The sequence below is a fragment of the Melospiza georgiana genome, chromosome 3, assembly GCF_028018845.1.
Source record: "Melospiza georgiana isolate bMelGeo1 chromosome 3, bMelGeo1.pri, whole genome shotgun sequence".
Lineage (NCBI taxonomy): Eukaryota > Metazoa > Chordata > Aves > Passeriformes > Passerellidae > Melospiza > Melospiza georgiana.
The window spans coordinates 65,291,790-65,306,547 of record NC_080432.1 but is presented as its reverse complement, the minus strand read 5'-3'; the positions used below and the strand labels follow the sequence as shown (position 1 = coordinate 65,306,547).

Below are 14,758 nucleotides of genomic sequence, written 5' to 3'. Positions count from 1 at the left end.
ACTATGCTGGAATGCTATCTGCTGCAAGCCAGTTAAGGAGTAACATGGGCATGGCTTTATTAGCCCTTTGTACTCTTGAAGCAATTTCACCTGTTTACTGTACTAATTCAGAATCTTTGAATAATTAGCAGTAAAATATTATCCAGTTGCTTTCCAAAAATTTTAGTTTCTGATTAAAATACACAGGAGATTTCTGACGTTTTTTTTGCTTTGGAAGGTGCACAGGAATGTCCCAGTCAACCCCCTACCCTCAACTGACCCTACAGTGGCAGTTTAACAAATATTTAAAAAGTGATATAAAACAAAGATCTTGCTGTTGATCCATGACATTACTTAATTATTATGATCAGATGATGCTGATGTCTCTGTTACATTTTTGTGTCACCACTGAAGGTGTAGTTTTATGACTAGAAAATAGTTACAGGGGTTGTCAAGGCTGCTAGGAGTCTTTCAAAAGCAGATGGTGTAAGTCATTATCAGAGCACCTCTGCCTGTGTTTCCAGGTCCTGTGTAAAAGGCTATTCCCAGAGTGTTTGAAAAAGCTCTTCCAAACAGTGAGACATGCTGTGATTTTCATACTCTCATTTCCCTTTTGATGAGCTTGTCTATTCATAGTCCCAATAGCTGCCAAACAACTGCAGAAGAGATTAGGAGAGTCATGACCAGGTGTGACCAAATAGAATCACAGAATCATTTAGGTTGGAAGTCCAGCTGTTAACCCAGCACTGCCAAAACCATGAGTAAGCTTCATCCCCAAATGCCACATCTGCATGTCTTTTAAATACCTCCAGGGATGGTGACTCAACCACTGCCCTGGGCAGCCTGTTCCAAGGCTTGACAACTCTTTCTGCAAAGAAGTTTTTTCCTAATATCCAATCTAAACCTCCTCTGATGCAACTAGAAATAATTTCCTTTTGCCCAACAATTTGTTAGTTGTAAGAAGAGACCTAGCAACTTACAAACACTAGAAAATGCTCAGCAGTGGTGGCTGCATTGCTCTCTGTCTTTGGTGGGCAGGCATTGGAGGCATGCTTGTTTTTTTTCTGCAGCAAAGGAACAAAGGATCGCTCAATTTTTTACTAATATGGTGATAAAAAGAAAAGTTCCTGTTTTGCTATCCAAACAAAAACTCTTGAGCTTTAATTAGGCAGCAAAATCCTGTTTGAGGACACATGAGTTATCTGGGCTTGTTAGAGACTCTGCAGATTGGCTGTTCCTTCAGACTACCTCCCCTTTGCTAGAACCAGTGCTGCTATGAGGTGCTAAGGTAGCAAGGAGATGCACTAGTACTGCCAGGATGAAAACCTGCTGTCCCTAACTAGGTCTTGGTTTGAAGAATATTTTGTGTCCTTGTAAGCAATTATTAAGTTTCTTAAATACTCAGAAACTGATCCAGCCTGAATTTAACAGATCAGATGCTGGAGTATTTGAGGAACCATGTTGAAGACAGTGAGGTTACCACAGCAAGAGGGAAGACATTGGACATATTCCATTTTGCCCTAACTTATTTTAGCTCAGTTTTGAGCTAAAATAAGTTAGGGCAAAATGGAATATAGCGTTCCTCATGGATTTCAATTTAAACCCTCTCCATGAAGCTGGAGAAGAAGTGTGAATTTGTTCTATAAATGACATCTTTCACTTATGGCTTTATTCGCTTTTCTTGAAATTCTCCTCTGCTTCTGCCAGGATGCCATAGAGAGGATTGAGTATAAATGAGTATAAAAACCCTTGTCTTTAGGTTGCAGATAGGATAAACAAGTTCATGATGCATATTAATTAGAAATAACTGTGCAAGTGTAGCCAGCAGCACTAAAACCACTTCAGCCTGTGAAAGTACAAAGAAATCTGCTTTAGGGCTGGAAGGTATCCATGCCACACCAGGGGGAAGAGGCTACAATCCAGATCACTCCTTGATCCTACTGAAGGATGGGAGAATAAGGACTCATGACTTCTTTATTGCTTTACTTTGCTTTTTTGCCTGGGACATTTTTCAGGTCAATTGTAAAAGTAGTGATTGAAATGCTGGCCATGCTAAGTACAGAGTTTAGCCCTTGAGTAGAGACGTGCCAAGGTTTCACCAACCGATTAAAACCATATTAGGCCCTGTCTGTTCAAAGGTTCAAAAGTGGCTCCTGGCTTCACATCCAGATAATTTCCTAGAAAGCTGTAGATTGGTGTGATAAAGTGCCAGGGGCTGCAGCCAGAGCATGTGTTATTTTATGCACTCAGATGCCTGTATAGACTGCTGTTGATATTGCTGGTCAATAACACATTATCATTTACTATTTGTTTTTGTTGCTGGTAGCAAACATTGCAGGGAAAACCAGCATGAGCATGTCCATTTATTGCCAGCCAGTTCCAGCCCTGTTTTACCTTTCAGCTTTTGGCACCCTGTTTGCACTGGCTCACATCTGTGCTCTGCTAGCAGTGGAAGCACCATGTATTGCCCACACCCCAGAGCACAGGTTCCCTGCTGGAAGCAGAGGGAAGTTTGCTTTGGCTTCAGGGTATGGTGTGGTCAGGCCACAGGCACAAATCTGCAAGTTAGGTGGGCTAAGTTTGAGATTTTCCTGTCCAAGTCCTCTGACATGCTCCTCTACCATGACGTGTAAGGCCTTGAGGAGCATGTACCTTCTGCTGTGGTGGCCTGATCACCTGAGATGGTAGCCAGCCAGAGCCCAGTGCCACAGCCAGGGCAAAAGAGCAGGAGAAGGGGTGACATGAGCTGCACTTCTAGCTGGGACCCTGGAGTGCTGACCTGTGCAGGAGCACATTCCCCTGGGATGCTCACACTTGTTTCCTACCTGTCACATTGCTTGGGATCTCACATGTGGGTATTCAGGGATGCGGGGAAGCCTGAAAGAAAGTGCCCTGAGCAAAATGCATGCTGTAGTTGTCTTTCACACCAGTCTTTGCAAAGTCAGAACAGCCAGGCCTGTTGGAGTATGTAGTTCACTGAATACAAGCTCACTGAAGGTTTGTTGCCTGAGTATTAACAAGGTGGGCATTTCAGTCAGCTCTGCTGTGTACAAATGAGATCTGAGCCTCCAGTTCCCGGTGCCTTGTGTGTCTGCCCCAGTTAGGGGTATTCAATAACCCACTCCCTGCAAGGTGTAAGCAAAGCAGCCTGTGGCTGTCTAACGTGTCTGACACATTAATGAACATATCTCCTGGTGCTCTGTGCCTTGGATGCACACACACTCCTGCACACGTGCCTACAGCAGGTCTTTTGTGTGCAGAAAGTGCTTTCTTTGTGGTCTTTCCCAGAGTGCCATCACATGTAAGGAGAAATGTAAGGATTATGACTGTTTTTCACACTGTATGCTAATAACTTACTTTCTAAAACAAACTAGCATCATATGGAAAAGGGAATTCCTATAGGTGGTCTCACTTTTAAAGTGCTAAATAGGAAAGAAGCAGGATGAAAGATAATCACATTGCTCTGGTTCAATAACAGGAATGTATTTGCATTTAATTAAAAATTATGTGCTCTTAAGTTAGGATTTGGGCATGATGTTTTCAAAATTGGACAGAAATTAGGCAGAACACTTGGAATGACAAGGCCTAAAAGACAATTCATGGTTTGTGCTTACCCTGCTTTTTGTATATATCATGTTTGAAATACGTCATTGTATGCACCTACTGGCCTTGTATGTCTATGTCTATTGTTTTCACTTTGACATGCATTAGTTGATGTGTATTCTAGCCCACAGCAAGTTGGAAACCACAGGAGAGCTACTGATTGCTGGTGCCACATTGCTCTGAAGGCAGCAAGAAGGACTGTAACAATCTCTGAAGTTCTTACATGTATTGATGTAGCCAACACCATAAAGTCAGGTTATTAAATCAAACAGCAGGCTGAATTGATCACAGTCTTTAAAAATCTTTAATATTTGTTTTCCAAACAGGTGGAAGAGAGAGTCAACAGCCATATTTGCTGGAGTAGTGAACCAAATTGCTTTGACTGGAACCATTACTCATGTGCACCTTTGATGGCAGCAGCCAGGTAGGAGAGCAAAGGAAGGGTGGTTTTGCATGAGCTGAGGGAGTGGGTCTGAGAGCAGTTTTTAATTCTGAAAAGGCTTCATGTGGAAGTCACCCACATTTAACTCCTCATTATGTGTCCTTTTGTTACAACTGAAGCCAGCTTTTGCCAAAATTAGAGACATTTCTGTTTTGGGGCAGGTTTTTGTTAATTTGGAAGTGATGTCTTTGTTTTGTCCACATATTTGGTTTTCCACTTTCCCTTCTCCTATGCAATTCTTATATCAAATATCCAGGGACTCCACTTCTTGAACTAAACCAAAAAGCGTGCTTGTAAAAATACAGGAAGATATGGTGGGTGAGGTTTTTATATCTGAAATGTCTGGGGGTGTTTATTTACTTTGTCCTAAAATATAAGTTGGTGATTTATGCTTGACAATCTTGCCATTTCAAGTGCACCATGGACAGTACTGTTCAAGGTTTCATTTTCCCTCTGGGTCTTGAACGCTTGGGCATTTAGAAACTGCAGTTATAAAAGTGCTAATGTTGTTGTATGCAATAACACCCAAGCTTAAAGTTAGTGGATCCCCAACAGAGGTCTTACTGTGGCATCAGTTCAGAAGACAATTTATCTTGTCAAGAAAAAGTCAATTTTCAGCTACTGATTGCAGCACCATGTTTATTAGGGTTGGTAGTCCCAAGATGGTCAGTTTTCTTATTCACAGTCTCAAAAACTGTGCCTGTGTGCAGTAATACAAAGTTACTTTTCTTGCTATAGGAGACCTGAAGCACTGAGAAGCTGCTCTCATCTTCTCGCACATCCTTGATGGTCAAAGAATTGTTAGCCCTTAGAATTTATTAAGGCAAGCTTGAAAGAGTGAAAGGTTAAGGAAAGTTTGATCTCTCTCATTGAGTTTCTTTTTTTTTTTTTTTTTAATTATCCAGTATTTATCTTCAACCATAGAAGCTAGGTGTATAAGGAAGACCCTGAAGATTCTCATGTGATATCACGAGCACGAGGTGTTCAAAGAAAATACAGAACATAGAGATAACCGCAGATTTTTCTCAAATACAGATTTGAGATAACCGCACCAGATTTTTCAGGATTATGTAAATAGTGTTATAGTGTTGGACCTATGTTTCGTTCTATATATGAATTCAGTGAAAGAAGGGGTTAAATTGAGAAGGGCAATCCCTTCAACCTTTGCTCAACCCTGGAACTGATCCCAAATATTCTGCAGTCCACAATGGTGCTATATGGGATATCTCTTCTTATGGATCCCTCTCAGGGTCCCTGCAATGGGGGTCGTGGGTATCTGCATTGTTCTCTCTCCCCCCTGCAGCCTCTGAGAGCAGCCGAGATGTTTGTGGGCAGCCTGGGATCAGAGTTGGGTGGGCGAGAGGGTGTGAACTGATGGCTGTCAGCAGGGCTGTTACCCCCGCCAGAGGTCCTGTGGAATTTCTGTTTAAAGTTCAGCAGGAAAATAAACTGTCCTCATGCACCCCTGAGCTGTGTTGCCAGTTTGGAAAGCATTAACAGCGTGTGAAATTTATAAGGAGGAGTAATGGAACACTGCTGGAGTATGGAAACCTGGCCATGTCCTGACTCACCAGGCAGGATTTAAGTGGAAAACGGAGAACTTTGGCACACAAGAGTATGGCAGCCATGCTCTGAAACGGGGTTTTAGCATACAGCTTTCAGGTTTTGTCAGCATGTAACTTAAAGGCACTTGTGTGCATTGGGCCCTTTTTGCTGTGGCTCTTGTACAGGAGAACTCTCCCCGGTAATGTGTCAGCCGAATAATAGCACACTTCACTTTTTGTTTGGAACAATTAAATTTTAGAATAGATGCTCTCAATTCATGTAGTTCAAACCAGTGTTATTGTAGCTATGATGATATGTACCACTACCTTGTGTGCTAAGGATATTAAGGCAAGCACTTAATACTGGTAGGGTAGTAAATACACTGTGTGAGCTAATAAAAGGCTCCCATGAAGAAATGGAACCCTATTACTGCCTACTGTACAGGTGAAAGCTTGCAGTCTGATTCCATCTCTAGGCACGGGGTGGTAGGAAAGGCACATTTTCTCCAGGGACCAGAGCATGCAAGGCTGCCAAACCAGCAGTCTCAGGCATCCTTCAGGGAATGTTTCCTGCAGCTGAGCAAGATTGCAAGCTGTGGTGTGGAGGACTAGCTGCTTTATTTTGGCTAGGAATCCTTTGAAGATACTGGTCCTGATTCTCTACTGCCTGAAACCTTTTGCTATTTATACCTGGGTAAAGTGAATGCCGAGCGAGCATAAAATACCACTACGCTGGTGCTAAAGGAGCTGTTATCCACTTTGCCCAAATATAAATGACTATGCAAAGGGTGAAGCAAGTTCAAGGTCTCTCTTTTTGTTGTGACATTGCCCCTAGATCCTGCTGCTCATTGTTGACAGCATGAATAGACCGAGGCTGAATCTTCCTGTAGGTTTGAGCTCGAGATGTGCAAACTCGGGTAAGTGGGAGCACCTGCTTCTGGTCCCGCTAGTATCCACAGAGGGGCAAAACACGTTTCTGCTTTCCCGTCCCGGAGGCGGCCGAGCAGCGCGGCTGGACAGCAAATCCATGCGGCAGTTCCCTGACAGCCTGTGCCGGGCTGGGGGGATGAGACCCGGGCAGGCCCGGAAGAGGCAGGAACGGGCACGGCGCTCCGCAGGCTCGCAGCTGCGGGGCACGGAAGGCCGCGCTGCCGAGGCAGCGGCCCGGCGGGCGGGGGCGGCCGGGCTGAGGGAGGAGAGGCCGCGCCCGGCGCAGCTGCCGCTGCCAGCCCCGGGCCTCGGGCAGCTGCGGCTCCCCGCTCATCACCCTGCTGCCGCCGGCGGGGCCGCGCTCGGCTTCCCTTCACTGCACAGCGTCCCCACCCCCAAAAAACCGGAACCAACCCCCAGAGCCATAAAAATCAGCGCTTGCTTAATGAAATCGAACAAGTTCATTCCCCCCCGCCCAACAACATGTGGCCGGGGCAGCCGCAGCCGGCAGTGCGCCGACATCCCGCCCATTGGAAGGAAGGACACGGTCCCTGAAATGCTCTGGCACCGAGAGCTGCTGCTTTCCAGCTAGAGCACAGACAGATAAGGATATTGTGAAGGAGAAATTTGGCGTTGCACATTATGAAACTGAATCCTTAAAGAACCTGCGTACTTTTGGCAGTATTTCGTAACTCGTAAATAGAACCCATATATATTCATACGTATTTTAAGCAGAATATAGTGTACTGCAATTTCTGCCATCTAAGCAGATATCTTGGTAGAGTAATTTAAAAACATAGCTGGGGTTTTTGTTTGTTGGGTTTTTTGGGGTTTTTTTTGGTTTTTTGGTTTTTTGGTTTTTTTTGGTTTTTTTAATTTTTCGTAGCCAGCACTGCACCAATTACATAGCAAGGCCAGCATTCTGTGTTAGGCAGGCATCCTGGCCCAGGGGCTCCCAGGTGTCCATATACCTGCTGAAGGCAATGCAGGAGCTCAGGAGTTGACCCAGCTGTGGGGATGGTGTGCTGCAATGCGCACTGCTGTGGGAGAGATACTTTTAAAAAGCAAGACATGCAAATGGATTCTTTATAAGACCTAGATAAACCTCGATATATTTCATTTCTTTATAATCCTGCAAGTACCCTACTTTTTGCTCGGGGATAGGGGGCCCACTTGATGGCGTTAATTTTATTTAGCTTCCAAGATGTGTATATACCTTTTTGCATCTATATTTCCCTCTGCCTAAAAATGTCTTAAGGTTCTATATTCGAGGCTTGCAGCTTTAATTAAAACATGGAGTGAACAACTGCAATTTTAAATCTGCCAGTGACATATACGCAGAATTATTGTTACACACCATGCTATAGTAACCCTAAATAATTTCAAAATACAAGCAGGATTCTATACTACAGTGTCAGTCTTTAAAAGTAATTAATCCCATGAACTTGGCTGTGTTCTAGACAAAATTTGAAGAATTTTAGAGTTTTGAAAAGTCCAATGCCCCGTGCAAATCCATGTGAGTGGAGTCTCTTGCTCACTGACACTTTGCTAAAAAGTTCTGAGACTGCAAAGTTTCAGACAGTTGGGAAGCTCAGATCCACACTAGCAGTTACCTCCAGATGGCTGCACTTTCATTTGGTACTAAGCCTTCTAGCATCTCAGAGTTTGCATGTTTGGGATGGTGATGTGTACTGTTCCACTTGTTTTTGCCAGAAAATGTACAGGGCATTGTATGATAAGTTTTGACACATGGTATAGCTCAAAGAAGAGGTGAGAAAGAGAGTGTGGGGAGAGAGAAGGGACAAGGAAAAGGGGAGGACAGGAAAAGAAAGGAATAAGAAAATGCAGGAAGAGAAGTTTATGTCAGTGTAATGAATTCAGCCTGACTGGCAAATACAATCTGACTGCAAGTTGTGAATTTCATTGAATTTGATCCAAGAAAGACACAGCTGAGCAATCTGCAGGAAGCAATCTTTTCCTAGAAGTATGCCGCTCCAAACTGTACAAATTCTTCCACTGGTCGTAAAATGTCTGTCTGCCACTGAACCTGTGCAATCAGATACTTTTGAAGAGAAAGTGTTGTACTGAAACAGTCAACTGAAGAATAGCAAAAAATACCACTAAAAGTAGAATTTGAAAGAAGAAAACCTATATAATTTGAAGTTGGCCAATGAAGCCTTAGTGATAAGGACAGTTAATCATTCTGGTGCAGCTGTTTCCTGACATTTCTGCAAAATGTTGTGGAAAAATTAATGAAGGTTTGTTCAGTAATGGTTTTGAGCTTGGCTAGTGGAAAATATGACAGTATTTCCATCGTCAATTAAGAACAAGCAAGGCCCTTTTTTTTCCGTAGGGGAAGTGGTATGCAGTTTGTACTGCACAGGAAACTGTAGACTTGAGAGCAGCTGTGTGATAGTAACAGGTATGCAGAGAATATGGAGAAGGGCCTGGGCCCTTTTCGCTTATCACATGTGCTTCAGTGTAGTAGAAGTAGCTCTGTTACATATTGGAAATGCAGGATACTTACACTCTCTACCATGTGGGGTATTCCTTTGAGTGTCTGGCTCTGAAAATAAATGCCCTTCTTGTCGCTTCAGTAACAAAGCTTGCATTAATAAGGCTTTCATTACAATTTTATTACTGTGACATCAGAAAAGACTAATTCCTTCAGGTGGAGAGACAGGATTTCTTTACCCATCTTTGAAATTCACGCTACTTGCCATTCGACCTCAGGGTGTCTGGTTGTCATAGCCATGCAGCAGGCCTTGCATGCTGACCATGCCTGCAGCTCACCAGCAGGCCTTGGTGGGCACGTCTGGGTGCTGAGCTGCGTGGGTGAGGAGCAGCAGTGCAGCTGGAGGGGAACTCGCTGGCCTGCGTGCAGTACGGACATGGGCTGTGCACGCCAGCTCGGTGTCAGGCGTGTGTATGTGGCGCTGCAGATAGCCAAGAAAGCATGTGGAAACACGAGCATGGCCAGAGGGTGCATTCCTGTTGCAGATCAGCATAGCTGAAGGTCACTATAGCAGCTGAGCAGTGGCCTTTGTCCACTCCTTCACCTTGTAGCCCGCAGCCCCTGGCAGGCAGCCAGCTGCCAAAATCCTCCTCCAATGGCACCTTGGGGTTCCTGCTCCTGCCAAAACTCAACTGTGCTTGAGCTCCTCCAGCCCAGCTCACTATGGGGTATGCTGGATCCTCTCTGTGCTTGAATAGGCTGTATGGGGCAGAAGGTGATTGGGAAAGAGACAGTTTCATTCTTGAGAATAAATTACGAAGACCGGTCCCGTACAGCCAGTAGAGTTAACTTTTTTACTCAAGGGGTTCTAAATTTTATTTTGTGTGAAAAATGCATTAGTGTGAAATGTCCAGATCTGGTACAGAAACATGTAAATCACTGCAAATGTTCAGGTGAATGATTGAGGTGCTCAGTACCTTTCTAGTACCTTTCTGGACTGTGAGGTTTTGTACATGCTTGCCTCCTGTAATTGCTTTTTTCTTCCTCTGACTTTCTGAGATACTTTGAGTCCTACCATAAATATGATTTCTAGCTTGTTTACACGGTATGATGATTCATGCTAAAGTGGTGGATAGAAGATGTGTTATAATGAATGGTTTATGCTTTCCTAATATCATTCTGTAAAGGTGACACTTACTCAATGCTCCACTGCAAATTTAGAAGACCCTTAGCAAGCTTGCTAAAAATGTTTGTCTTGCTCTCTGTAATGTTAGCTGTAGGGTGAATAGTTCTTATTGACAGGTTTAAGCCAGTGTAAGACAGTTAATAATGACAGACTTGTATCCATGATTTGTGACCATTCACATAAGCACATAAAAGTCAGCACCAAGTTCTCTCTCCTTGATGCAGTCCACTGTGAGAAGCTTCATTTTGGATTCTCCCAAGCCTGCAATCCCTAGTGCAGGTAAACCTGTTGCTGGAGTCAGCGACAGCTTTACCAGTATCAGAGTTATCAGAATATAAAGACAGCTCCTATAAGAGCCTCTAGTTAGTCTTGATTTGGGACATTAAAAGGTTAGTCCTGCAAACACTCCATCAGTAACCACGTGCCTGCTGCTACTGCAGTCAGTATATTCTCATGCCCGCAGTGAGACTGCTTGTGTGCTGCAGGGTGTGCTCGGGAGTCAGGGAAAAGTCAGGGCTTTGCTTTTGCAGTTTATCTGATGTGGGAAATCTGAGGGTGCTGGGTCAAAAATGAGCTGCTTTTAAACTTCTCAGCATGAGGGCTGTGCCTACAGCTGCTTAGGAATTTCCCATAAAAACAGTTTGTCAATTGAAAGCGGAATTTCCACAAGAACAAGTTTTCCACTGGAAAATTTCCATATTGCTATTTTTATTTTTTTTGTTTTCCCATGGAAATCTCTGAATTAAATACTTCCCTTTAAGTCACTTTACTCCATGAAGAAGACCTTTGTTTAGCTGATCTGAGCTAAAATGGTTTCAGTTGCTGTTAAGTTGCCTGTTATGTTTCTCATCTCATTATGAATGGCAGTACAAAAATTTTATGCTTAAGAAGTTTGTGTGGGCAGATCACCTTGACAGTCTTTGTGTCCCACACTGGGTTGTCATCACTTGGGTGAAAGAGTCTACTTACTACTGGAAAAACAATGTCAAAGTGAAACAAATTCTAAAATAGAGGCCCCAAACCCTGGGAAACCAGAGGAGCCTTGTTCATTTGTGAGCCTATGTCTTTCTGTTTAAACTCAGTTTCCCAAAACTTTCTGTATATTATACTGGTTATTTAACATGTCTGTGGGGGTTGTTAAACTCTTGGACTCCATTTGAGATTAATGGGAAATAAAAAATATGTTTAAGTGATTGTAAAATTGACTAAGATCACACAATCAACATGAAGTCTTCCACTTGTCTTGTTTTAATTCCTTCCCTGGTAGCCCCTACTGTGGTCAGCTGGGTAATGGCTGAGACATTACTGGAGGTGTCTGGACGCCTGGTGCTGAGCATATGGGAAGGGAGAAGAATGCTGCTGACACCAAGGTGTTCATTGTATCACACAGTGACCTCTTATGGATGAATGCTAAAAAAGAATGAATACCACTTTTACTTTTTAAACTAACAGTTTGAATAGTACCAATATTTGTGGTAGGTGCTGGGTTCTCTTATGGTACAGTGTCCCCAGATTTCTGTGAATCTTTGTCTTGCTGTCTCTCATCCATTCTTCATTCTGTTCTCATTGGCACATGGAGCAAGTTCTAGTCACAGCACTAGAACTTTGGTTATATTGCATGGCGACTGGCTGGCAGTTTTGTGATCGTGACTGGTGGCACGCACAGAGCACTAGCCCCTGTTGTCCCTGAGGGAAATGTCCCCCAGGAGGAAATGGGCTGTACCAGAAAGTGCTGTGTGTGACAGCCACTGCACCAGAGGAAGCTCGCTATCTACATGAGCCCGAAGGCAGGTGCAGATTTTTTCACCTGGTGCACACAGGAAGCAGCATGGCTGATGCCTGACTTTCCTTTAGGCAGCCTCCCCTGGGCTTCTCAGAAAGGCAAGGGAGTTGTGGTTCAATATTACAGTCTAGCCTTTTACTTGCTCACAGACTGAACAGGAGCTAAGTAACTTTAAGCCATTAGCTCCATTTTAAGTATCTCTTCCACTGGATGATGGGCAGTTGACTCTCAATCATATTTTCCAAATGAATGACTTGGAGTGAAATCCTGGGCTATCTTTACCTGCAGGAAAGCATGGTGCCAGCACACATCTAAAGCATCCTTCTCTGTCCCTTTTTCTGCTCCTTTCATAGGATTCTCTCAAGTTCCTTACTCTGTCACTGGTTTGTTTAGACTCTCATAATTTTGCTGGGTAGCTTGAATTAGATTTCTGAATGCTGACTGTTGGATCTGAACCTTCTTCCTTCTGGGAGGATAGGACCGACAGCTTATGGAGATCTTGTTTGACTGTGAAATCAGGAAGGGTTTTTGAGTGCTGCCTTAGTCATTTATTCTGCCAGCATCCCCATTCTTACCAGGTGATGGTGGGACCCCTCCCAGCCCCAAACCCTTCTGCTTCCCCACTGCTTAGCTTCCCCAGTGATGCTGAAGACAAAGGTGACTGGTCTGAATAGAAAGAAGAAGGGACACATAAGGACTGGTCATTAATTCTTTATTTAAATATGTCAACAGTTGCCTTTAGGTGATACCAACCTAAGTTGCTGGCGTTCAAGGAAACACCAAATAGGCCTTCTGTGCTAACAGCAAAGACTTAATTGTACTGAAAGCTGAACACAGTTTCAAAGAATACAATATATCACCATAATTTCCACCTTTGTGTTGTTCTTTGGGAAAAACAATAAACCCCACCTCACTTGTAGTCCCCTATACTAAAAAGGAAGGTTTTCTTCAAGTATAATTGAAACTGGAGTTTTCATTCACCTGTTAGAATTGGAAGACTAACTGAAGGAATGATCACAGCAATTACTTCACAGTTTGGCAGGAAAAAAACAATTGGCAAAACCTACATTTGTGACAATCAGTTGTATTTCATGGTTGCATTGCAAAGGCCTTGGTTCTAAATATAAGATAGGCAGAAATTGTTCTGTTTAGTGTGTCCTAAAATTATCCAGCACAGAAATACTTTAAGGAAGTGTAAAAATGAATTCTCAATTTCTCAAAAGGCAGCTTAAAGGGGAAGGCATGCTGATGTGGAAGTATTGAATAAATGCCATCTCAGTAACAATTTTACAGAATGTAGGGAAGAGTCTTACACGTCATGTCCTTGTTATAAGATTCATGGAGAAAATACTCCCACTCAGATAGAAATTCGCTGTAAACAGCTCTCTTGCTGTTAGAGTAGATGTACTTTTGAAGATGCAGTGGCTCTTAGAAGGAAAAGAGCATGTTGTGCAATAATCTGACCTTACGTTGCATAGACACTTCCAGTTTTGGAATGTGAAATGTCTGAAACTGGGAGTGGGCGGACAAGAGGTGGAGCCAGTCAGGAGCCTGGGTGGCTGCGTTTCTGAGAAACTCTCTTCTGCTGGTGAGTACTGCTAATTCGCCAAGTGCACGCCTAAAGCCCTGAATAGTGCTCACTTGAACCACTAAACAATATCAAGTTTCAAATGGACATGGAGCTATAGGGTGATATTTTGGAAGTTAATTGTATGAAACCTCATTGAAAACAAGGCTGAATTCTTTCAGACCTGAAACCACAGCCTCCCAAAATGCGTCAGAGACTCTTGATGCTGCAGCGAGGTCAGCTTCCCTCCCCCCCTACCTGTGAGTCAGGACAATTCTATTATAGGAAGTTTTTATTGGAGGCTCTCGATGGAGAGGTGGACAACATGCAGATGGTGAGGACACACTGGGGACAGAGTTTGGATTCTGTGCCTGCACAAGTGGTGACCAACAGGCGACCAACAGGTCAGAAGAGCATTTTTTCTGGAGAGCACTGGGATACTAAGGAAAGAATAATATTTGAGCAAGAGGTAGGTTTCGCTGATTTCACCTTCTGTCTAATTAAAACCTGGATTCAGAGTCCACTCAAGCTGGCATTGTATCCATTTCTCAAGGGAGACAAAGGCTAAGTCTTGTAGGCTTAATGCCCTCAGTGATTGTCCGCAGTTCCTTCCATATCTACTTTAGCTGAAAATCACAGAAAGAAAATTTTAGAGTAGTTCAGTTCACTGTAGAAAGAAAAAGAAAACCAAGGAGGAAACAGAATGCATTTGACAGGTGGGAATTTCAGAGGTGTTATCTTGATTTTCAGTCAAGGCAGACACTTTTTTAAATAGAAACTTCCTGTGGGGTAGTCATCCGCTTACTCTTTCCTTTTCTATAAATCCAGACCTGCTTATGGGTGGATCAACACCACTGGGACTTAAAAATATCTGTGAGCAATGCTGCCCCATTTATATTAGCAGGCCTATAACTTTTTCTTTGTTTGTTATTGCTGTTATTACCTGAACTGCTCTAGCAGAGTGTTAGCATAGATGAAATTCCTGCAACAAGCAGTATTTTGACAACTTGGAGCTATGGTTTTAGATGTGCTCTTCTTTAAATGCTGGCAGGTGCTCTCTGCTTCCTGGACTCACTGCTGCTGGAGAAGAAATATCTTACAGCAGTCTGTGATTAAAAAGATACCTCTAGAAATAATTTACTCTATGAGGACTCTTTTTTATTATTTCTATGTGAAATTGCTAGCAGCAGGTAAGAGATCCTGGAAACCAGATGTATCTAATTCATAACCTGTCAGAAAAGAAGATTTTAGTTTCCACTCCTGATGAGC

The 14,758-nt window shown here is 43.3% G+C and overlaps 1 protein-coding gene across 9 annotated transcripts in view; it reads left to right on the top strand.

Moving 5' to 3' along the window:
* HIVEP2 (HIVEP zinc finger 2) overlaps positions 1-14,758 on the top strand; it is a 135,654-nt gene that overhangs the window by 80,602 nt on the left and 40,294 nt on the right. For all 9 annotated transcript variants that reach the window (XM_058019453.1, XM_058019446.1, XM_058019444.1 and 6 more), the window contains one exon: positions 3,909-4,006. The gene's annotated coding sequence lies outside the window, so the exon portion shown is untranslated. The remainder of the gene's footprint in view (positions 1-3,908; positions 4,007-14,758) is intronic.